The sequence below is a fragment of the Rhipicephalus sanguineus genome, chromosome 6 (genome assembly GCF_013339695.2).
Source record: "Rhipicephalus sanguineus isolate Rsan-2018 chromosome 6, BIME_Rsan_1.4, whole genome shotgun sequence".
Taxonomy (NCBI): domain Eukaryota; kingdom Metazoa; phylum Arthropoda; class Arachnida; order Ixodida; family Ixodidae; genus Rhipicephalus; species Rhipicephalus sanguineus.
In genome coordinates this window covers 19,309,925-19,332,364 of record NC_051181.1, presented here as the reverse complement: position 1 = coordinate 19,332,364, position 22,440 = coordinate 19,309,925, and the positions used below count along the sequence as shown (strand labels likewise).

General features: G+C 48.4%; 1 protein-coding gene across 3 annotated transcripts in view; it reads left to right on the top strand.

The window, feature by feature from the left end:
* Positions 1–22,440, top strand: part of LOC119395643 (probable ATP-dependent RNA helicase DDX20) — a 219,111-nt gene that overhangs the window by 10,986 nt on the left and 185,685 nt on the right. The gene's annotated exons all lie outside the window — the stretch shown is intronic.

The window sequence follows — 22,440 nt, the reverse complement described above, 5'->3', positions numbered from 1 at the left end:
GCACAGCCAAAGCAGCATAGTGGTTAAATTTAGCAGAATTGTTTTGAACACTTGCAGCAGGTGTTGTTGGGACATGTCTTGATATGTGCGATGTGCTCTCACATATTGTCTCATGGCTGTGACGTTGAAGGCGGCACTCAGTGTGTTCAAAGACAAAACTCTTTATTCGAGCGAATTTATGCCCGGACAGTGAAAGGCCAAAGTACAAGCAATTCACACTGTAAACTGATAGCGGTGAGAACAGGTGTCGGCCATCGAGTAATCTGCCAAGCGGTAAAGCACGTGAGCATTTATACATGTGCCATGGAAGATTCCAGCATTATCGCTGGTGGCTGCATAAGTTCCAGAATAAACTCTGAGGTTCACGTTGTGTGTGTAATCTTATCGGAAGGTTCTGAAGTAATCTGGAAGGTTCCTAGTCATTCGGGCACAACTTGTGAGAGTAGAACCTCGTTGATACAATCCCACTTAATACGATTTCCCAGCTCCTGTGCTCGCAATCACGACACCTAAAAATAAGCGAACAGAGCTTTGTGTTAATACATTCCAATTAATACTTTCCCAGAAAATATGATTCTTTGGCAGCAACATTCAGCACCGCGGCAAACTGCTGTCATATGATACGTTCTGCAGCCAAAAACTTTTAAAGGAGTACTGACACGATTTTGAGACATCGCAAAAGGGAGATTTTTCATTTCCTTGGTATGCAGGGCTAACGCTCTCCACACACCGGAGTCGGAGAACACGTATGAAATATTTTGGTTTGACTTTGAAGTTTTCGTCGCTGAACATCTCCAAGCCAGCCGCACTGCAATGGACATTATCCCGACGAGTCAACACAGTTCTCCCGTGTTTGCGAGCTCTGCGTCCTGCATGCAGCCTAAATCGCAGAAAGCACTGTCAGGGTCACTGGACGATAATTCACTCATCGTTTAGGTGCACCACAAGCAGATGACAGATTTGCCGCGAGTACGTCGCGAGTTTCTGTATCCCCATGACGTCACACTGCTATACTCGTGGACAACTTTGCTGGGCAATGCAGGAAAGGCTACGGGGGCGGAGCTACTGCACATGTACTGCTCCGCAAAGTAGTCCGGTTTGGTGCGCTTTTCGAACTTAGTTTTGGTTTGTGAACATTCCGTATCTCGTGTGACGGCCATTTGATTATTCGAGCGTCCGTCACAGACTTAGACAGCCATTTGTTAGTGAAATTCGTCGCAAGCTCCTTCGGCGAGTCGTCGGAAAAGCTGGAGAAGAAGGAGAAGAAAGAAGGAGAAGAAAAAGAAATGAGAGAAAAGACATATAGGATAAAGAAAGAAGAAGACTATACATTGAAAGAGAATTGAAAAAAGAATGCAAAGAAGAAGAGGGAGAAGTACGGGTACAAGAGGCGACGTGGCCGTCGAGGAGGAGGAGAGAAAGCAGAGCGCGCTTGGAACGGGCAGAGGCGCGGACTAGTGGTGGTCGTGGCAAGGCGTTTGCCTGAGGTCCGCCCGCGCAGCTCCTGGAAATGTACCCCAGCCTTCGCAGCAACGTACTGTGACCTGGGAGGCGTGACGAGGAGGGCGACCTGCGCGCATCAGCGAGACCCTTCTCGCTCCGTGGGTCGTGCACCAGACGACGAGCGGTACAGTCAATGCAAGTACCTAACGCGGCGGTGACCGGCAACTGCAGCTACCCGATGGTACAACAGACGTTCGTGCTCCGATCCTCGTGCTCCGATGAATCCTCGGTGCTCTGTGTTGTGGTTAGCCATCTATAGACCATGACAGGTGCGCGTAAAAGGTGCGACGTTTTCACGCACCCAAAAACACGGAATGAAACTGCATAAAGTAAAACAAATATAAATATCTTCCTGGTACGTGCTGACCCTCTTTTCAAAGAGCGTCCCGTAAAAAATAAAGTAATGTGGTTGTTTTTTATCTCACGCAAAAAACACGGACGTGATTGTGGGACTATATTCTGCAGCGGTAGCACACGCGTAGTTCGGCTCTGTAGCCTTCCCCTCATTGCCAAGAAAAGTTGTCCGCGAGTATATGAAACGTCACTGAGAAGCCGCCCCCTCAATATCGAAACTGAAAGTGTCTTTCTAAGGTAGCGGTAATTAAGATATATTCAATGCATTCCCAGCCACCACAATACTTGTTTTAGGTTTCTCTACACCAGTATTTTTATTTAGAGCAACAATCCGAAAACTTGTAAAATTCCAAAAGTGTGGAGCTGGGCTTGTTGGTTGTACAGACGGGTAGGGAACACTTGCGTTTCGGGTATGTCCGGATTTCGCTCTCCTACAAAAGCGAAGTGGCTTAGAGTTGCATAACGCTACTGGTGATTGATAGTTCGGAACCCTTATGATTGGAGACCGGAAGTTCAGGCAAGAAAAAGCAAAGTTTTAGGTGCCTATAATAGGCCCTAAAAACTGTCATTTAGGCATATATAGGCACAATTCATAATTACTTCAGCAGCATGTTTCAGGACAGATCTTCGAATTCTAACAAACACAGAAGGAAAATTCTGTGCTTTGGCAAAGTTAATTTTATTTATTTTTTTTTTTCATGAAAAGAATTGTAAGAAGAATAACTATTTGAACAGATTTAGGTGAAAGCTGGGGTGATTGGACACTGTGAGAAAGGCTATGAAAGCAGGGGCAAACCAACACCGTCTCAAGGTTTTGAGGCTTGAAGTTGTGCCTTCTTTCAGTCAGTATTTGTTTGTATGCAGAAAAAGAACGCTTGAGGTCCACTGAAGTTAGTGGAGCGTACTTGTAGTCTGGCACTTTCGATGCTCTCATTGCATCCGGAATCTTTGAATCTGCACCGCTCAGAACTTTAGACACTTGGTTTAGCATATAAAATCAGGGATTCTTCTACAAGACAGATTTAAGCTTCGAGGTGATGCTGTCAGCGACAGATTCATTGAAGACAGCGGCGAACCTTTCCTGCGCATCCAAAATTAGCTCTACACTCCGAGTCAGAGTGGTGCCCGAACTTTCATATTTCTGTATGCTTTCGGCAAGGAAAGTAAAATGGGGACACAAATATGCCAAGTCAGATTCAAGTGTATTGTGGCGTAGAACAGTCTGGGCTCTTCTCACGGTGATGCTCTCGTCCGCTGCAAAGCTGTAATAACAGCCTTCACACCCGCGAAGTGTTTGTTGTAGTAGTTTACTGCCTTCAGCCAAGTTCCCCAGCGGGTAACAATGGGCTCTGGTGGAAGAGGCACATCTGGCAACTGCTCTTCAAAGGCACGAACGCGCAAAGGAGCCTTAAGGAACACTGCCTTGCCTGCAGCTATTAGTTCGTTAACAGAACTGAACGACTGTCTCAGCTCTTCAGAACCGATGAATCCCATGGGCAAGCCAAGCAGCATACAATAATTCTAGATAAAATACCTTGACAAGTGCAGCAGCCTTGTGCATATAAGCTGCTGCATCTGTGTAGAGCAGCAGTGCTCGGTCATCGTGGGATGTGGAGAGTTACGCACCCTCAAGGAAGAGCTCACAAAGTAGGTGATGGTATCGCCGCTCGTTTTTTCTAGTTGTTTCGAGCGTACCAAAGAAGGTGTTGTTTTTTCTTTTGCATCCAGCTTGCATTGGATACGTGAAACTTCTTTAGTGCACTTGCGCTTATACTTTTTTCCCTTGCAGCTGTTGACGAATGCTGAGCAAATGACGAAGTTAGATAGCACGAGCCCAAGCGTGCATTTTCAAATCAAAATGCTTATGCCTGTATCCAGCTGAGAATGCGCCGCACATTTCTGTTGCATGCGAGTTCACAGATGCGGATATAAAAATAACAAAACAATGAATCTGAGTCCCCGGGAAATGGCCACAAAATGCATGTTATTTGCGCAGGTTCAGGGGTTATTCAAATTGGCAGTTGCGTAAGCATTGTTGGGAACTTTATGCCTACGCGTGTTTGAGAGTGGACGTCAAATGCAAAATATTGTTGACCTTTCCAATGTCTTCTCACCTGCTTTCCAGATGGATGGCAAAATACCTTTTCTCCATCGAGGAAATAGCACTGCAATCCACTGGTCCATTTCCTGACAAGGACACTTTTCGGCGGGTTTTTCTTTGGCATTGCTCGGCAGACTTCCGACAGCTGCCGTTATTGGAGAACATAAATGCCAACGAAACTGACTTGTAAGCTGTAGGCTGCAGCGCTAGCCTAGCTTAGCTGTGGCTCACTAGAGTACACTCTAGCCTCACTCATGCAACCACAGTGCTGCACTACTAGCGTTAGGCTAGCCTCGCTTTGCCTCGCTGGCGTACACTCTAGCCCCGCTCACGTAAAGGCGCGTTTATAGTAGTTTATTGGCGCATTCCAGTTATACGTTGGCTGTGGCAGTGCGTCGAACTATGGTCTGTTTTCGCCGACGTCACGCAGCGCATCCGCACGTCTACCCTACGTCGCGCTATAATCGTGCCTAAAAATGAGCTAAAAACGTGAACGAAAAAAAAAAAAACTAGCGCAATGCAATGCACGTGTTGTAGTTAATATCGCCACACTAAGTACTTCTTGTTTTCCTCCATATGAACAGCTCATTTAAGCAAAACGTGTACTTGATGAACGCGAAAAGGCATTTTTAGGCGCTGAAAAGCTGACATGGCACGAACCTCGAAATAGGCACTTATAGGCACAATAGATGTTTGATTAAAATGTTTCCCTTCCCCTAGTTCGTGCTTATGTGTTAAATAGGCTCGAATCGGACTCCAGGAAAAAATAGGCATTTTGCCTGAATTTCCACTCTCTACTTATGATAGACTAGTAACATGCACGAACAATCTTTCCACATCCACTAGCCGTTAGGGGGCCAACAAAATGAAAGTTGCTCGTTCGAGTGTTCCCTTTAACAGTTTACCGTACTGTACACGATTAGAGCAAAAACCACAGGACACACAGGAAGGGAACGCACACAGCGCTGAACACTCAACAAATGTATTGTGAAAAAACAAATACATCGCCTATAAATACACATGATGACCAGTCGCATAATACTGCGTCACTGGACATAGCGCAGATAGGCCGCGAACAGCACAACCGAGAAAGATTACGGCAAATGCCTCTGTAGATACTCCATTTCCTTGGGCAATAATGCGAGTTTTCACCCAACTGCGCAATCTTATACGCTTTAACAACTTCACGTGTTAGGCGATCACTGTGTTTACTGACTGCATTACATTTCTCAAAAATAGGTGAGCACGTGCATGACCTATAGTGGATGGCTAACCAACCACCTTGTGCATGTTTTACATTGTTGTCATGCTCTCTCATTCTGTCGTTAGCACAACGACCCGTCTGACCTATATAATATCTACCACATGTGAGAGGAATCTGATAAACAACATTTTCAATACAATCGATATACCTAGTTCTGTGCTTCTTCTGACGACTTTTTTTCCCGGTTCATTGAATTGTATGGCCTCGTCAAGCGGCAAATACTGTTTAATTTTGCAGGAGCAGAAAACACCACGTTAATGTTCACTTTTTGCACGATTTTTTTCAAGTTATGAGATGTTCTGTGTATATATGGAATGACAGTCACTTTTTCTTTTTTGCCCTTTTCAGGTTCATGATTTTCCTTATCACATGCTCGAAATTTTTTGCACATGCTCTCTGCGACAGCAACGATTACATAGTCAGGATAGCCTGCAGCTACCAGGTGCTTCACCTGTTGTCCTAACGCTTCTGAGAGTTTAGGAGAGTTTATGACTTTATGTCAGTTCGAGCGCCTTGGTCAAGCTAAGGTTTACAGTGTCACGTTTAACCAGCTTTGAGTGTGCCGAGCTGAAAGGGAGAAGGGGTTTCCTTGAGTTTGTTTCCTTGCCCCGCCACGGTGGTCTAGTGGTTATGGCGCTCGACTGCTGACCCGAAGGTCGCGGGATTGAATCCCGGCTGCGGTGGCTGCATTTTCAATGGAGGCGAAAATGTTTGAGGCCTGTGTACTTAGATTTAGGTGCACGTTAAAGAACCCCAGGTGGTCGAAATTTCTGGAGCCCTCCACTACGGCGTCTCTCATAATCATATCGTGGTTTTGGGACGTTAAACCCCAGATATTTGTATTATTATGAGTTTGTTTCCTTGATGTTTCGTTTCTCATCAACAGTGATCACATCTGTTGGATGTACCACCTCGTGGTAAAAAACCCCTTCTCCCTTTCAGCTCGGCACACCCAAAGCTGGTTAAACATTGCATTCTACCTACCCGCAGGTTCTACCTACCCGCAGGTCACCAGAACCTGCCAAGACAAATTTGTTCTGGAAGATTTCTGGAAGGTTTTTGGCTATCAGATGCCAAAAAGAGACAATGCGCGCTCGCTGCCATCTACGTAAGGACTTGACGGATTGCCATGCGGGCTTTGGGGACTTCACCTTCGGTCGCCATTATGCTTCGCGTTATCTTCTAAAACTTGTCCCGCCGTGCGAGATGCGGCGTTTACGAGTGGTGGCGAACTTACCACCGCATGTGTCAAATGTTTCAAGTTATGACAAGGCAAATTGACCAGCGCGTGTGTGTGACGTAGTACGCGAAAGCCGCAAGCAGCTTTCACCGCGTTTTACCGAGATTGTTACATTCACTGCGCAGAGTTCAACTTGTTAAGTCGTTTGCAGCACGGCAGTTTTGTTCACGGACGGGGCGAGTCGCGCATAATCTTGCGAATGTACGTGATTTTATCTGAAATGTGTATGCTTGAAAATGTCAATTCAGCTCTTCGGCAAACCTAGCCCCATATTTCCAAGCAGCAATGCAGAAAGAACCGACGCTCATGCGGCGCGAGGTTTTGTTTGCTTTCATGGTGTTAGCGTTTCTTTATGTTTACGCTGGCTGTCCCATCGTTCGATATTGCAATCTTTGGGCATCTTCAACTTGTGTTGGAGTTTCAACACACGTGACCACGATGTTGTTTCTTGTCAGAACCGGAACTAGCTGGCTGACCTCTGGCTGCCAAAAGTGCGAAAATCAAAGAGCCCGACTATATTTTTTGAGAAATAAATGTTTTTTACCGTTGCATCTCAATTTGGGTTTGTCAGCTTCAGTTTTTTTCTAGATTTGAATCGTATGTTTTCCCGGATAGTACGTTTATTTTTCGAGTTTTTTTTCTGAAACGTATCAACGAGGTTCTACTGTACACATGCAATGCGCCAGTGGCATAGAAAAAGGAGCGGAGCACGCGTAGCGATATCCTTGTACACAACGTCAAATAAATATACAGTTAGGAGAAATTAAAGTAACAATGACTCGGGAAGCTCAGTTCCAGCAAAAGTAATGTTACCAAATCACATCGATGGCATCACTACAGCATTCAGAAGCTATGCCACAGTCACGGTGTAAGATATATACTCTTTAGGTGAGGACACTCGCGAGACGCCATCGACCAGATAAAGTAACAACGCTGAGCACCCGTCGGTCCGCTGGCGGCAGCGGATACCTATCGGTGGGTTGACGCAACTTCAACATAAAAACGCGTTCCCGTAGCAACTGGCCCTTCGCGGGAAATCTGAATTTCCTAGCCAGCGAACGTGGCCACGGTACGCCAGCAAGTTAAGTTGGAAGCGCATACCGCGTTTTTCGCGAGCGCTCGCGAAAAACGAGACATGCGGCGGACGCCGGCGTTGCCGCCGACCACGTTGGTTGCTATAGCAACTGTGCAGAAAGCATTTTTTCTCTTTAAGTTGCGTCTTCTCGCCGATAGGTACCCGCTGCGATCGCCGGACCGACAGACGCGCGCCGTTGTTACTTTATCTGGTCGAACGCGCTCTGCATGCAAGCCGAGGAGTGTCCCCACCTAAAGAGTATATATCTTACACCGTGGCCACAGTACACCTTTTTTTCAGGGGCGTAACCAGACAACTTTTTTTTTTGTGGGGGGTGGGGTTCAATTACTTTATATACGTTCATTCGCGTGTTTGTATGTGTGTGAGTGTATATAAACGAGCTAAATTGAAAAATTTCGAAAGCAGTTTGAACCCCCAACCCCAACCCCTGGCTACGCCAATGCCTTTGTCATATACTCACATGCACAACTTTCACAGTCGATGAAATGCAAAGTCAAGATGGCGGTAAGCTTGTCTGATAAGCACTGCAGTTGTTGCTGTAGATGAACCATGTAAAGGTAATTAATGTTCATATTATACTATTCTGAATAAGCATAAAATGAATTCACTTGCACATAGTCACTGGCATTTTCTGCATAGGCGCATTTGTATCATTAGGCACAAGCATTACATGGCACTGGATATTGGGGACAAAGGATGTTTGCACAAACTAGCATATAGTTCACTTTGCACATGTATAAACATCACATGCAGCAAGGACAATTACACTGTGTTTAATAAAGCACACAAACATTCATGATAAATGTTCACTTATACTTGTTATATATAAGTGCAGCGCTTAAGTCGATATTGAAGAATCAGAGTTGAAGGGGTCATGAAGAAACCCTTGGGCTTGTTGAAAAAGCGCATCCTGCGGAAAGTTGACACGGCTATGAACTGCTCAGCCAAATATTTCAGTCGTGCACGCCGCGTAAAGGCTACAAGCGGAGCGCGAAGCTGCTGTTTTCTCAGGTGCCCTCTTTTCAGAGGCCATTTCTCACTCTCGTGAGTGGTGGGGTGCCTGTCAGTTGACGTCACGTATCTGTTTCTCCGCATCGCAAGAGACATAGCATTCTTATTAGCCAATAGCCGACATAAATCAAGAGCAGTGTTTGGATCAGACGTGCTTGTTCCCGTTGACAGTGTATGATAGTTGCTGCAGTTAAACAAACAGGCTGAAATGTGGCAAAACCTTGTTGCAAGTTTTCAAAAAGATTATTCACTTCCAGTAGAGGCCAACTGTCGTCTGCTGAACTCAGTGCACCCGCACACGTTCGAGCGTAACCTAAATTCGGTGACACTGCCTTTTCGGTATCGCAGCCTCTTGTGCCTCACTTGTTTCGATTAGTTTTGAATGTCATGGCCTGAAATCTTACAAAACTTGTGTGTGGTGTCGAGTTCTAACGCCATGGATCTCGTGCTGACTTGATCAGTACGTGTACAGATTGAGTTGCAAGCAGGTTCTTAATTAACAGGCCGGAGAGCAGCCCCTTGTGAACCATGAGGGATGGATTATAGCTGAAGGTTTTAACACTATTATTCTTTTGACTGAGAGTACACGTCACGTCAAAGATATCCTAAAGATGGATTCAGTGGTAAGGTCGAAATAATACAACCTGAATTGCACTGTCAACTCGCTGAGAGTACTTTGCTTCCAATCTTCAAAGAACAACCATCGGCCTGTTTTTACGCTTACGTAAGGCCACTGCATAATTTGTGGGGCGTCATGCAGGCCGAAGTGAACACCTTCGGCTCCGAATTCTTCGGTTCGTCGTGTCATGCCGTTATAAAAATGATAAACGTGTGCCCGCTTAAATGCTTCTCCATATATCGGCAATGCTTCGCTCACCCGAAATTCTTGGATACCAGCGTGACAAAGGTATCTTCAATTGGCCGAACGTATGTGCATTACATGGACTTATGCTAGCTGTGGGGCAATTTTAGTAATTTCTGCTGCGAGCTGCATGCGTCCACTGGCAGCAGTGTGTTCTGAGCTGTTCTAAGACCACCTGTGTTTGCATTGTAGGGGTCTGGGCCAGCCGCCGCGCAGAACCCCTGGCGTTTTTCACTGGGAGATCCGGAGCAGGTTTTTTTGCTCCGTGGCGACGAATCTGAATTTCACTGGTAGATTCGGAGCGGGTCCGCGCGTTTCACTGGTAGTTTCAGGGCAACTCGCTCCGAGGCGGATTGCTCTCACTTGCTCCGCCGCCAAGTCGCGGATTCGGGCGGAAACACGACGGGCAGCACACGTCACATCCGTCATTGTGCGTTCGCTGAGCGGCTGAGCTTCGCAAAATGGCTGCGTTTGCTGCTGTGGTGGAACTTCTATCTAGCGACGAGAGCAGTTCCAGCAGCAGCTCGTCCAGCTCAGACGAAGAAGACTGCGAAGAGACGCAGGTGCTGTACGAAGGCTTCTTTCGGGAAGCTTTCTCGGAGCCTCTCGGAGAAGATATGCTTGGTGAGCGTTGAGAAAATTCCGACGCGCCTGTGATATTCTAAAGCAGTAGGACTTCTAAGGCGGCAGGTACGTAACTACTCAGATGGAAAAAAATCCTGCTCAGAACGTGCCGCATTTTTGCGAGCGCCGATTGCGGCCGTTGCCACGTGCACCTACATACCGTACGACTATGTGACCAGCCTTCACACGGAGCTATCAAGAGTTATCATTACGGGCAGAATTTATTATCAGTGTGAAGTACGTAGCACTTACCATTGAGATCGTTCCCGCCGTTCCTAAGCACGCCCAGCAACAGGCGACGCACAGCCAGAGTGAGTTACAACTGTTGTATTTGTCGAATATTGGGAAGCAGCCCCCCACTTCGGAGCAGCTTTTTAATTGGAAGACCCTGTGGCGAAAAGGAGAAAGAACGGCAACCCGGGGGGGACGCGTTTTCGGGGTTGCGACCGCAGCGGCCCCGCAATTTGGAGGCGACTACGAGTACGGGAAGAGCGGAGAACGTCCTTGACATCGTCGTTTTACGACCTACACGCCCACCCCGTGAAAGAACACTGCCTCTGTTCTCCAAGTCTGCTGCACGTGCGGGGTGCAGAGAACTCTTTTGACTGTGCTTGTGTTTCTGTATTTCTATTTTCCTTTTTTGACGTGTTGATTCTCTGTCGTCGTCCAACCTACTAAAGAAAGTTTTGCCTCCCCGCTATTCTGCCACAATAACAACAAAATTGTATCCCTGCTGTTCGCGACTGCGTGGTCGAAATGCACGCCTGGCAGTGGCGGCCAAAGTTGCCATGGAAACCTAGAGAGCGGAAAAAGGAATTGTTTCCGGAACCGGTTGACGTGACTTCCGGGGCGTTCCCTTGCGGAGCATTCCCGTGTTCCACTGGCAGATTTGGCTTCATGAAATCCGAGTGCTCGCTCCGGGATTTCAGCGGCCGCTCTGGATCTCCCAGTGAAAAACGCCATAGGACGAGACACTGAGCAATACGTCTATCATTCCAAGACTCGGCCACGACTCACTGTCAACAGCCGCTGAGCTCGAACCATGAGCGTGCCCGTGCCCATCGTTCTCTTCTACCTTCGGCGCGCTCGCGGCTGCCGCTCCCGTAGTATATAAATGTTACCCACGCAGACGCCACAGTTGCAAGGGTATTGTAATGCGCCTACATTAAGTGAATTTAAAGCATGCCTACTGTCACGAGCTGCACGCAGGGGCACCAGCACCTTCTGAGCAGCTGAACGATAATCTATTTCTGCAATTAACACTTATTTGCAATTTACGCTTTAGCGTGGCATACAGTGGTTCTCTATAACTGATATTTTGTATTTAGTTGCTTTGATACTCGGAGGCTACCTACTATCTTACTAATTAACCGTTATTGTTAAGCATCATGCCACCGCGTTATAGCGAATGCCAAAAGCGTGCCCCGATGTCAAGCTAATCTAGTAACATTGGTCGAGCACAAAATCCACAAGTTTACCAGTGACATGTCTCCCACAAAATAAAAAAGTTAATGCCCTTCTACCTCTCTCTTGTGAACGTCCATGCGTGCTTTGCACTCCTCTTGCAGATATGATGCAGTACGAATTTTTAAAAAATATGTATTACAGTACTCCTTGATGAAACAGCTGTTCTTCAGAAAATAATGGTTTATTTGAATTGCTAGTGTACTACATTCACAGCAGTAGACAGGTTGGCTTGTTCGCAATTCAGAATTTTACATACATAACACAGAAACACGAGGACTGTAGCAAATAGGCACAAAACTGGAAAAACTTGGTCATATGTGCGCTCCCTCATCCACCTGCACATTATTTTGAAGTTCACTTATACAACAGGCACCTTAAATTATGCTACGATTGATGAAATATCACCCAATCTACGTTGGAACACAGTGATGACTTGTTGCCTGACTGCGTGCCACCTATTTCTCTTGCACAATATGTTCTAATCTGTAAATCATCTGTTCTACTTGTTTAGTAATAAAACACAGGCCGTTACATTGAGCGAGCAGTGTTTCACCAATTTGTATTGCATGCAGAAGTTCATTTCTTCCATTTGCATGCACGACAAATATCGTACCTCAAGTGATACAAGAAGCAGTGTTTGCACTATTTTATTGGAATCAAAACAGTAGCAGTTCTCATGTCAGTGTAAGCATGTGTATATTTCCATGTTTGTGCACAGAACCTGCACCCAATACTAAGCACATGGAACAACATATTGTCACGTGGTCGTGACGTCGAAGAAGGCAGCAGTCAGCACGTCCGAGATGAAACTCTTTATTTGGCCAAACTTGTGGCCGAGAAACTGAAAGTCAAACTACAGCAATACACTGATAGCGGTGACCAGAGCATCGACCGTCGATCAACTGACAAGCGGTCAAGCGCGTCGGCTTTTATACAGGCGCTATTGAACTTTCCAGCGATATCGCTGGTGACGGCGTTATCTCTCGATAAAGCTGGAACATTGGCGTGCGGCGCGAAATTTTAACAAGACGATCTACTACAATCGAGAAGTTTCTCGAACACTGCTTTGTGGACAGCCTCGAGCGTTGATAACAGTCCTTGCTAGTCAAACCCAAAAAACGTCAAAATAAAACAAGAAGTGGGCGTGGCATTGCCCCCCTCTGAAAAAGCATCGTCCCGATGCTTGTGAAAGAACAAAGAGAAAAAAAACAAGTGCATACATAAATAAATTACAATAACAAAGGTAAAAGTAGAGTCCCCAGGTTCGCTAACGTGCAAAAAACGGCTTAAGGCGCACGACATGGACGACTTCAGGTCGTGCGCGGCGTCGCTGGGAGTTCGTAATGCCGTCCGGGATGACCTCATGGTCAAGAGTGCCGAGACGTCGAAGAACCTTGTATGGTCCGAAGTATCGCCGAAGGAGTTTTTCGCTAAGCCCACGTCGGCGTATCGGCGCCAGACCCAGACACGGTCGCCGGGCTGGTATTCCACGAAGCGTCGTCGAAGATTGTAGCGACGGCTGTCGGTGTGCTGCTGAGTCTTGATCCGCAGGCGGGCGAGCTGTCGAGCTTCCTCGGCACGTTGTAAGCAAGCGGTGGTGTCGAGGTTTTCTTCGTCGGTGACGTTCGGTAGCATGGCGTCGAGCATCGTCGCCGGGCTCCTACCGTAGACCAACTTGTACGGCGTCATCTGCGTCGTTTCTTGGACGGCCGTGTTGCAGGGTGTGCACAGACCCTTGAAATCCTTGAATGTCCTTGAATTTGATAACATTAGTTCAAGGCCCTTGAAACTCCTTAGATATAAGTGAGCTCCTTGTAATCCTTGAAAATTTAGTGGACTTTGCTTCAATATATCAAATAAACGACGTATTTTCGTAAGTCGCACTGATTTCGAAAACGCGTTTACTGAGGAATGTTCGCGAAAACATGTAGTCTTGACAGGAGAGCAATAGCAGCATGTTTCGGTTTTTGAAACCGGCAGCGCCTGCGTCGTCTGGCAACAAATGCGAGCCAGAAATCCAATCCAATCCAACGCAAGTTATAGTAACGGTCGGTCGGTCTGTGCTCGGTATACTCGGTCCGTGCATCGGCCTCGCGCGTCATTTCTCGGCAAAAGTTCGCGTTTGTGCTGTGTGCAATGCCTGCAACTTTACTTTAACAGGATGCCAGGCGGAAAGTGCAAGTTTCAGTCTGCGTGGCTGCAGCACAGCGAATATTGTCACTGGGTGAGGCCGGAGACAAGCAACCCTTATCGAGCGAAGTGCGCAGTATGTCAGAAGTCGGTCGACATTGCAACAATGGGGGAGTCGGCATTGAAGGGCCATCAGAAAAGTGCCAAGCACCGATCCAAAGTTGCGGCATGTGAGGGCTGCTCTTCCGTCACGAGTTTTTTGCAAGCGGCAAACGTCACAGAAACGACTTCACAGTGGGAAAACACGGAAACATCCTCTTGAGCTGCGACCCTTGACGAAAACTGCAGAAGGCATGACTCTGTGATTGAAGCCAAAATTTTGTGGACGATGAAAGTTGTGTCTTCACACTACTCGTACAGCTCCAGCGGATCAGTTTCCGAGTTGTTCTGAAAGATGTTTCCGGACAGCGATATCGCGTGAAGCTTCACTTGTTCGGGAAAAAAATGCGCGTACGTCGCGTGCCATGGTCTGCGCCCATTTTTCGCTTCTCAAGTCTTGGACATGATGGAGAAATCTGAACATTTTGTTGTCCTTTTTGATGAAACGTTAAACGAATACCTGCAAAAGAAACAGCTTGATGTTCACGTGAGACTGTGGAACAATTCTGAGGTGACAACAAGGTATGTGACATCGGCATTCATGGGCCACAGCACAGCGGACGACCTCATGAAGAATTTGACGGAAGCGCTGGCATCCTTTCCGATGAGCAAAATTGTTCAGCTTTCCATGGATGGCCCCAATGTCAACTGGAGCCTTTTCCACAAGTTCCAGCAGCACATGAAAAATGACTTTCAAGTTCACTGTTTGGATATTGGATCGTGTGGCCTTCACACAGTGCATAATGCCTACAAAGCTGGAATGCATGCAACGGGCTGGCCAGTTGACACATATTTGTCCAGCTTATTCTCACTCTTTCATGATGCACCGGCCAGGCGAGAAGATTTTATTCGAGAGACAGGGAGCAGTGTGTTTCCACTTCCTTTTGTATCTTACCGTTGGATCTAGAACGTGCCCGTACTGGAAAGAGCCCTGGCCACATGGGAGCACTTGAAGCAATACACTGAAGCAGTGAGTGGCCGCAGGCTGCCCGTGCCAAAATGCAGAACATATGAAAACGTCAGTGCTTTTCTAAATGACCAGCTTGCACTTGCAAAACTGAACTTTTCCCTGAACGTTGCCATGGTTGTGCAGCCTTTCCTGACTGTTTTTCAGAGTGATTCTCCCAAGACGTTTTTGCTGGCAAAAGAACTTGAAAGTGTTCCGAGGAGCCTTCTGTCAAGGTTCGTAAAGTGCTCTGTAATGACAGAAGCCACCAGCATCACGAAGCTGCTGCGAATTGATGTTGAAGATGCTGCCGTTTACACAGAACTTGAAAAGGTGGATGTTGGACGTGCAGCTGAGAAGATTTTGAAATGCTGCGAAGCGAGCGCCAAGTGTATTTTTGAGTTAAGGTACGAGTGCCGGAAGTTCCTCGTGAACAAGATCCTGAAAGTCATGGAGAGAAGTCCCCTGAGGTACCCTGTCGTTCGTGGGTTGTCATGTTTCGACCCCACAGAGATGTCCAAGACAGACACGTGCCTTGGGAAGCTAAAAATTGTGCTTAACTGCCTAATCGACAACAAGCTTCTCTCCGAGCACAAACGTGACATTGTGTGCACACAGTACATTCAGTTTTGTCTAGAAAAACGGCATGAACTGCAAAACTATGAAAAAGATCATGAACGTCTTGACAGTTTTTTCGTGCGGCTGCTGAAGCACGATGCTTCATTCTCGCAGTTATGGGCTGTGGTGAAACTACTTCTCCTCCTGAGCCATGGGCAGGCCTCAGTGGAAAGAGGCTTCAGCATCAACAAGCAGGTTGCGGTCGAGAATTTGGCAGAGCTGTCATATATTTCTCAACGAGTTATCTGTGAAGCTGTGAAAAGCCATGGTGGACTGCTGAACGTTCCGATTTCAAAAGAGTTGAGGGCGTCAGTGCGCCAAGCCCGGCATAGGTACGCTGCATACCTAGACGAACAAAAGAAACAAGCACTATCACGGCAGGCAGCTTCAAAGAGAAAAGAGCTCGAGCAAGAGCTTGATAAGATGCACAGAAGGAAGTCAAAGCTTCAAAAAACTCTCAAGTGCCTGCTGGAGTCTGCGGACCGTTTTTCGGAAGAAGCTGAAGCGAAAAACGACCTTACCTACTTAGTCAAGGCAAACAGCTTCCGTCGAACTGCTAAAGAAAAGGAGCTGGAGATAGCTTCTGTGGAAAAAGAAATCCATGCGAAAACTGCGCTGCTTCCATAAGTCTTGTAAGCAAATAAAATTTTCCTAACACTCCTTGAATTTTGCCATTTTTCATCCTTGAAATCCTTGAAAACTCTTTGAATTTTCAGTCAAATATTCTGTACGAACCCTGGTGTTGTAAGCGAAGGTCACGTATGGAAGGACGGCGTCCCACGTCTTGTGCTCAACGTCCACATACATGGCCAGCATGTCGGCGATGGTCTTATTTAGACACTCGGTGAGGCCATTGGTCTGCGGGTAGTAGGCGGTGGTGCGGCGATGGCTCTTCTCGCTGTATTTTAAGATCGCCTGAGTTCCGCAGTAAAGGCGGTACCTCTGTCTGTGATAAGGACCTCTGGGGCGCCATGACGCAAGATGATGTTCTCCACGAAGAACTTGGCTATCTCGGCGGCACTGCCTTTGGGCAAGGCCTTTGTCTTTGCGTAGCGGGTGAGGTAGTCAGTTGCTACGACGATCCACTTGTTGCCGGAAGTCGACGTCGGGAACGGCCCCATCCTGATTTGCTGGAACGGCCGGTGAGGTGGTTCGATTGGCTGCAGAAGTCCCGCGGGCCTAGTCGGCGGTGTCTTCCGTCGCTGGCAATCTCGGCAAGTCTTAACGTAGTGGGCGACGTCGGCAGCAAGGCGTGGCCAGTAGTATTTTTCCTGTATTCTGGCGAGCATGCGGGAAACACCGAGGTGTCGAGCCGTCGGGTCGTCGTGTAGGGCCTGGTGGACTTCTGGTCGCAGTGATGAGGGCACGACAAGAAGGTAGTCGGTTCGAAGTGGCGAAAAGTTCTTCATGAGAACGCCATTCCCTAAGAAAAACGACGGCAGTGCTTGCTTGAATACCTTCGGAACAACGGCGGTCTTGCACTCGAGGTACTCCATAAGGCCCCCCTGTTCCGCGTCAGCTCGTTGCCTTTCGGCGAAGTCGTTGGCACTTATAGTTCTGAGGAAGCAGTCGTCGTCCTCCTCTTGCAGCGGCACGTCGACGGGGGCACAGGACAGGCAGTCGGTGTCAGAGTGTTTTCGTCCGGACTTGTACACGACGGTAATGTCGAATTCTTGAAGCCTCAGACTCCATCGAGCGAGGCCTGAAGGGTCCTTCAAGTTAGCTAGCCAACATAAGGCGTGATGGTCACTGGCAACTTAGAAGAGCCTGCCATAGAGGTAGGGGCGAAACTTAGACGTAGCCCAGATGATGGCAAGGCATTCCTTTTCTGTTGTGCAATAGTTGGCTTCTGCCTTGGATAGTGACCGGCTAGCATAACTGATAACGCTTTCAAGCCCATCAGTCTTTTGCACAAGGATGGCACCGAGTCCTACGCTGCTCGCATCGGTGTGTATTTCCGTATCGGCGCAATCGTAGAAATGCGCAAGTATGGGTGGCGTCTGTAGGCGTCGTTTAAGTTCTTGAAATGCTTGCACTTGCGACGTTTCCCACCTGAATTCGACGTCAGCCTTCGTGAGTTGCGTCAGTGGCTCGGCGATCCGTGAAAATTCCTTGACGAAACGCCTGTAATAGGCGCACAAGCCGAGAAAACGGCGTACGGCCTTCTTGTCGGTGGGCGGCGGGAAGGCAGCGATGGCAGCTGTTTTCCGCGGGTCCGGGCGAACACCATCCTTGCTGATCACACGACCTAAGAACAAGAGCTCCTCGTAAGCGAAGCGGCACTTTTCAGGCTTCAAGGTCAGTCCAGAGGTTTTGATTGCTTGAAGTACTGCCTCAAGCCGCTGGAGATGCTCGTCGAAGGTCGAGGAAAACACGATGACGTCGTCCAAATACACAAGGCACGTCTGCCACTTCAGTCCGGCAAGCACGGTGTCCATGACGTGGTGGAACGTCGCAGGTGCCGAGCAAAGACCGAAAGGCATGACCTTGAACTCAAAAAGGCCGTCGGGTGTTATAAAAGCGATCTTCTCTCGGTCTCTTTCGTCTACTTCGATCTGCCAATAGCCGGTCTTGAGGTCCATCGACGAAAAGTATGGCGCGTTATGAAGTCGATCCAGGGTGTCGTCTATCCGTGGGAAGGGGTACATGTCCTTCTTCGTGATTTTGTTCAGGCGCTGATAATCAACGCAGAAGTGCAGTGTCCCGTCCTTCTTCTTCTCTAACACCACGGGTGACGCCCACGGACTCTTGGACGGCTGGATGATGCTGTCGTGTAGCATCTCGTCGACTTGTTTCTTTATCGCGTCGCGCTCTCGAGTCGAAACTCTGTAGGGGCCCTGATGGAGGGGCCTCGCACTTTCCCCCGTTATAATTCAGTGTTTCGCCACCGGACTTTGCCGAATTCGTGATGACGATGAGAAGCAGTCGTATCGTTGGAGCAGGGATTTGATCTGTTCTTCCTTGCGCTGGAGAAGACTTGGGCTGACGTCAAAAGCAGGTTCCGGCCCTGGCATTTTTGCGGAAGCTTCGGTTACATCTGTCAGGGTGAAGGCATTGCTGGCTTCCACAGTTTCTTCAATGAAGGCGACTGTCATACCCTTGTTGACGTGCTTGTATTCGTAGCTGAAGTTTGTCAGCACTACCTTTGCTTTACCGTCACGCAGCTCGGCGATACCTCTTGCGATGCAAATTTGACGGTTCAGGAGTAGTTGCTGATCGCCGTCGATTACGCTTTCAAGGTTCGCAGGTTTTTCGGCGCCGACGGAAATAATGACGCTGGAGCGCGGCGGAACGGTCACCTGCTCTTCTATCACGTTCAATGCATGGTTCCCTGGCGTCACGTGGGGCGGGAGTGCTTTGTCTGAGGTTAGTGGTATCGACTCAGACCTCAGGTCGATAACGGCGCCGTGGTCACTTAGGAAGTCCATTCCGAGTATCACATCCCTGGAGCAGTTTTGTAGGATTACAAAGCTCGCAGGATAAGTCCGGTTATTGATGGTGACTCTCGCCGTGCAGACACCAATCGGCATTATCAGGTGGCCTCCAGCTGTCCGAATTTCGGGTCCACTCAAAGCGGTCTTTACTTTCTTCAGCTTGGTGGCGAATGGCCCACTGACGACGGAATAGTCGGCTCCGGTGTCGACGAGAGCTGTGACGCTGTGGCCGTCGATAAGAACATCGAGGTCGCTAGTTCGTCGTCTTCTGTTGCGGTTAGGTCGTGGCGTCGGATCACGGCTTCGTCGATTTGTCCCGCTGTTTCGACGTTGCGTCTTCAGGTTTTCTTCGGGCCGTGAAGTTTCGTCGTGAGGGCTCCGTCCGGTTTGCGTCGTGTTCTGCAGGTCTCGTCGCGCTGTCGTCGGCGGCGGCCACGGAGGATCTTCGGCATTTCGTCGGACAGCAACCGCACCTCCATCGGTTGCTGCCCTTAGTTTCCCAGATACGGGCTCCGGCCCCGGTTTGGGCCAGTGTACTGCCGGCGGTGCGGTGACATGTAGCGGTCGGGCGACGGCGAGCGGGAAGGTCGTCGTTCTTGCCACTGTGTTCCGGTGAGGTAGTCGTCAGTGTCGCGAGGCCGTTCGCCTGGCTGCGGGCGCAGCGCGTTGACGGCGAATCCGCGTAGCCCCATCTGTCGGTACTGGCAGCGGCGGTACGTGTGGCCGGCCTCCCTGCAGTGGTGGCAGAGCGGGCGGTTGTCAGGGGCATGCCAAACGTCGGTCTTTCGGGGGGCGCATCCTCGTCCTGTCGGCGGGCGGTATGGCGTCGGTGGTGGTGGTGGCGGAACTTCTGCGGCGGCGCGGCGTCTTGACGCGGCCGGGGGGGGGCGTTGCGTTGGGCTGAACCAGCATAGCTCATGGCTTCCGGCTGAGCCTGCGGTGCTTCGGGAATTCCAAGCGAATGCCGGACTTCCTCGCGGACAACGTCGGCGATGGCGATTTAATCCACTTCATGCTGCGGCGGGAATAAAAGCTTTCGCAGTTCCTCCCGCACGATCACTCGAATCATACTGAAAATTGGCAGCGCAAACAAACGGGACACAGAAGAGGAACAAAAACAGGCGCCTGTTTTTGTTCCTCTTCTGTGTCCCGTTTGTTTGCGCTGCCAATTTTCAGTATGAATCTATACCAACTTGCCCGCCTTTCAACACTTCTGCATCACTCGAATCGTTTCATGCAGGTCGTCGGAGCAGAATGATTGAACTTCTGCGTGAGCTGGCGTCGAGCGGCGATTGAATTGTCGGGTGCGTATCTCCAACGTCGGGTGCGTATCTCAATTGTCGTCGCTTCGGAGATGAATTCCTGGACAGTACTCGGTGGGTTCCGCATCAGACCCGCGAACAGCTCCTGCTTTACTCCTCGCATGAGGAAGCGAACTTTCTTGTCTTCGGGCATTTCGGCGTCAGCGTGGCGGAAGAGTCTGGTCATCTCTTCTGTGAAGAGCACCACATTTTCGTTTGGCAGCTGCGAACGGGTTTCAAGCAGCGCTTCGGCCCTCTCCTTGCGGATGACGCTCATGAATGTAGCGAGGAACCTGGTGCGAAATGTGTCCCAAGTTGTCAGGGTTCGCTCTTGGTTCTCGAACCAGGTTCGAGCGGCGTCTTGCAAGGCGAAGTAGACATGCCGTAGCTTGTCTTCGCTGGTCCAGGCATTGAAAACGGCGACTCGGTCGTAGGCTTCGAGCCAGCTTTCCGGGTCTTCGAATGACGATCCGCGGAAGGTTGGCGGTTCCTTGGGCGTCCGGAGAAGAATCGGTGTGGGCGGCACAGCCTCTCTCATCGTTGCTGTGGTCGAGGTCAGGGTATTTGTTTGCCTGGTCTTTTCAGGTAGAGGCCCATGCTCTGGTGGTAGACCTTGTTGCCTGCGGCTTGCTCGCTGCTCGGCCTTGGCGTCGACGTCTTCTTTGCAACTCGGGCTTGGTTCACGTCTTGACGGGGCATCCGGAACATGGACGAACAGCACCTCCACCAGATGCCATGTGGTTGTGACGTCGAAGAAGGCAGCAGTCAGCACGTCCGAGATGAAACTTTTTATTTGGCCGAACTTGTGGCCGAGAAACTGAAAGTCAAACTACAGCAATACACTGATAGCGGCGAACAGAACGTCGACCGTCGATCAACTGAGAAGCGGTCAAGCGCGTCGGCTTTTATACAGGCGTTATCGAACTTTCCAGCGATATCGCTGGTGACGGCGTTATCTCTCGATAAAGCTGGAACATTCGCGTGCGGCGCAAAATTTTAACAAGACGATCTACTATAATCGAGAAGTTTCTCGAACACTGCTTTGTGGACAGCCTCGAGCGTTGATAACAGTCCTTGCTAGTCAAACCCAAAAAAACATCAAAATAAAACAAGAAGTGGGCGTGGCAATATACAGTATAGCCCAAGCACTATATATAATTCACAGCAGTAAAACATGAAAGTAGTCTGTAAAACCTCCTCATAATGCCGACTGACATGTGCACTTCACAGTGCCAGTATCTAAGCACAATCCAAAGAAATGGGCACAGTGCCAGTAATTAAGCACAATCCAAAAAAATGGGATGCACAAGGAACTCGGTATCAGCCTACACATGAAGGCAACTAAATTAGTACAATAAGGCTAGCCTTACTTTTGAGAAATATGCAACTATGTTCTAGTTTTTTTTATTGCATTAGTTTGCACTGTGGCATCAAAACATGTCGCACATGATCATACGGTTGAGTTTCCTGCAGAAAAGTCTAAAATTGATTTTGGATCCACTTAGGGCGATTTATAAAAGCATTCAGGAATGCCCACAAAATGACAACACTGCCTTCATATATTGCTGCACATATTTGTTTACAGATATCTGAAAACTAACGTAAATTTCTGGAATTATGCTTGGGAACTTGACGGTACTCTCACATGACTGCAATGTACCAATACTTCTATTATGCATAATTGGTACGTCTATGTTTGCAATATTTCCATGCCACATGGTGCCATCTGCGACCTAAAGTTCATCTTTAATTCCTCACTTCATGGCTTATGCATATTACCACATTGAAAATTAGGCACAGCACCATGGCTGCAAAGTCAACTTGAAATTAGGCCATCGGTTACCCGTTGCCGTCCCATGCTCGCATTTGTTCAGTGCATTTTCGTCCCTTGAACTACCAGCCGTCGTCGGATAATCAGCAGAGAACACGACTCAAACGCACAGCTGTGCCAACCATCTTCGAGCGTACCAAGATGTTAAATCACATGTTAAAGCGTCGTTTCGTTTTAGGAGGCGTAGCTTGGCTTGGCTTGACTAAAATGTGATAAAGCGACCTGTGTACGGCCAAAGTACTTATATAGAAGCCCCAGAAAAACGCTCTAACTATTGTAAAATAATGTAATAGGCTAGAAAGCAGTAGTCGCAGCACCGCAGGCTTTGCAAACGTAACATTGCCTTTTTATACTTAGGGTATAACTTGTCACCACTGCTAGTGTATAATCGCTATCGCGTTCACCTCTCACTGTTTGCAGCATGTGATATTAAGACTGCATAATCGCTGCAGATCGAAAAACTCTGATTACAAATGTTTTACGGCGTTCTCCGCGTTAC